This window comes from Solanum pennellii, chromosome 12 (genome assembly GCF_001406875.1).
Source record: "Solanum pennellii chromosome 12, SPENNV200".
Lineage (NCBI taxonomy): Eukaryota > Viridiplantae > Streptophyta > Magnoliopsida > Solanales > Solanaceae > Solanum > Solanum pennellii.
In genome coordinates, this window is record NC_028648.1 from 23,040,247 (window position 1) to 23,043,570 (window position 3,324).

A 3,324-nucleotide genomic window follows, 5' to 3' on the forward strand; every position below is an offset into this window, starting at 1 on the left:
TGAGATGTAGAGTCTGGCTAACTTCTCTGCATTGTAAGTCACCTTCACCGGAATGAAGTGAGCAGACTTAGTTAATATGTCCACAATTACCCAAATAGAATCGAACTTACCCAATGTCTGGGGAAGACCAACCACGAAATCCATTGCAATCCTTTCCCACTTCCATTCAGGAATGGGCATTCTCTGAAGTGTTCCTCCAGGCCTCTGGTGTTCATACTTTACTTGCTGACAATTCGGGCATTTGGCAACAAAATCAACAATGTCGCGCTTCATTCTACTCCACCAAAAATGTTGCTTCAGGTCACGATACATCTTGGTTGCACAAGGATGTATAGAATATCCTGAACTATGAGCCTCTGTAAGAATAGTGTGAATCAAATCATCGACGCGGGGTACACATACCCTTCCCTTAATTCTCAAAACACCTTCCTCATCGAGTTTTGCTTCTTTAGCCTCTCCTCGCAACACCTTATCTCGGATTCGAATCAGTTTCTCATCAGTAAACTGCTTTCCCTTAATCTTGTCAAGAAAGGAAGATCTTGCCTCCACACAGGCCAAAAATCCTCCCTTCTCATTTACTTCTAACCTCATAAAGTCATTAGCCAGAGTCTGAACCTCTCTAGCCAATGGGCGTCTAGAAACTTGCAAGTGAGCTAGACTTCCCATGCTTCCTGCCTTTCTACTTAAAGCATCTGCCACAACATTAGCTTTTCCCGGATGATACAGGATAGTGATATCGTAGTCCTTCAGTAGTTCCATCCATCTCCTCTGTCTCAAATTCAAATCTTTCTGAGTAAAGACATACTGTAGGCTACGATGATCCGTATAGACTTCACACTTAACCCCATATAGATAGTGTCTCCATTGCTTTAACGCAAACACTACCGCAGCCAACTCAAAATCGTGGGTCGGATAATTACGTTCGTGCACTTTTAATTGCCTTGAAGCATAAGCAATTACATTCTTCTCTTGCATTAGCACTGCACCCAAACCAGAATAGGATGCATCACAATACACAATGAAGTTCTTACCCTCTACTGGCAAGGTAAGGATAGGTGCGGTAGTCAGCAAGGTCTTGAGTTTCTGAAAGCTTTCCTCACATTCATCCGACCATACAAATGGAACATTCTGCTTAGTCAAGTTCGTCAATTGGGAAGCAATAGAAGAGAATCCCTTGACAAATCGACGGTAGTAACTGGCTAAACCAACAAAGCTTCTTATTTCTGACACGTTAGTAGGTCTTACCCAATTCTTCACTACTTCGATCTTAGAAGGATCCACCATCACTCCATCCTTAGAAACCACGTGCCCCAAGAAGGACACTGAATCTAGCCAAAACTCACACTTGGAGAATTTGGCATAAAGCTTTTTCTCCCTTAACACTTCCAACACAATTCTCAAGTGCTCCTCATGTTCCTTCTTACTCTTGGAGTATATCAGTATATCATCAATAAATACGATCACAAAGAGATCCAGATATGGCTTAAAAATCCCGTTCATCAAGCTCATGAAAGCAGCAGGGGCATTCGTAAGACCAAAAGACATTACTACAAATTCGTAATGCCCATACCTGGTTCGAAAAGCAGTCTTTGGCACATCCGTTGCCCGTATTTTCAATTGATGATAACCGGATCTCAAGTCAATCTTAGAGAAGACACAAGCACCTTGTAACTGATCGAACAAGTCATCAATGCGAGGAATGGGATACTTGTTCTTAATAGTTACCTTGTTCAACTGCCGGTAGTCTATGCACATCCGAAAACTCCCATCCTTCTTCTTCACAAATAACACCGGAGCACCCCAAGGGGATGCACTTGGTCTAATGAAACCTTTACTTAACAACTCTTGAAGTTGGGCCTTTAACTCCCTTAACTCAGCTGGAGCCATTCTATAAGGGGGTATGGAAATGGGGCGAGTACCCGGCTCCAGATCAATGCAAAAGTCGATATCCCTATCCGGTGGCATACCAGGAAGGTCTGCAGGGAACACATCCAGAAACTCACGGACTACCGAAACCGACTCAATTGAAGGTACTTGGGTAGTATCATCCCTGAGGTGTGCCAAGAAAGCTAAACACCCTTTACTAACCATTCTCTTAGCACGAAGAAAGGAGATGATACGAACTGGAGTGGAAGTGTAGTCACCCTCCCACACTAACGGATCTGTCCCAGGCTTGGCCAACGTTACAGTTTTGGCATTACAATCTAAGATTGCAAAATTTGGAGAAAGCCAAGTCATACCCAGAATTACATCGAAATCAACCATTTCTAAGATAACCAAGTCTACATGAGTATTGCTCCCCACAAAAGTCACCAGACAAGACCTATATACCTTTTCAACTATCACAGACTCACCCACCGGAGTAGAAACACGAATAGGCATGTCAAGCAATTCACAATGTAAATTAAGACCGGTAGCAAATGAGGAAGATACATATGAAAATGTGGAGCCAGGATCAAATAATACAGAAGCCATGCAATCACAAACCAAAAGATTACCTGTGATAACAGCATCTGATGTCTCCGCTTCCGACCGCCCAGGGAAAGCGTAACAATGGGCCCTATCACCTGTCTGCCCGTTGCCCCTACCATGTTGCGCTGCAGTAGTTCCCATTTGTCCGTCACCCCGGCCGTTTTGGTGACCACCATTACCTCGGCCACCACGTCCTCCAGAATGGCGGCCTCTCCCATGACCACCTCTACCTCTGACTATTGGGGGTCTGTAACTTTGTTTTGGACAAAACCTCCTAATATGTCCGATCTCTCCACATCCATAACACTCTCTGGATTCAAGCATAGGTCTCTGTGAGAACGATGAAGTCTGGGGATAACCTCCAGACTCAGAGAAATGTTGACCGGTCTGCGGTGGACCCCCAGCTACAGCCTGCAGTGAAGACTGAATAGGTCGGGCTGGATAACCTCCTGAACTCTGCCCTCTGGAGTAAGAACCACTAAACTCGCCTCCCTTACGAAACTTCTTAGTTGTTGATGCCATGGTGAAGTCATCTGGCTTCACTCCCTCCACCTCTATCACAAAGTCTACCACTTCCTGAAAGGATTTTGCCGTAGCAGCTACCTGTAAGGCTGAAATCCGCAAATATGACCTCAACCCTTTCACAAAACGGCAAATCCGCTCTTGTGGACTGAAGCAAAGCTCGGTGGCATACCTGGATAATGCATGAAACTTAGCCTCATACGCAGTGACCGTCATCCTGCCTTGCTCTAGGCTCAGGAACTCATCTCTCCTCCTATCCCTCAAAGTCTGGGGTATATACTTCTCCATAATTAAGCTAGAGAATGACGCCCAAGTCATAGGTGGTGCCTG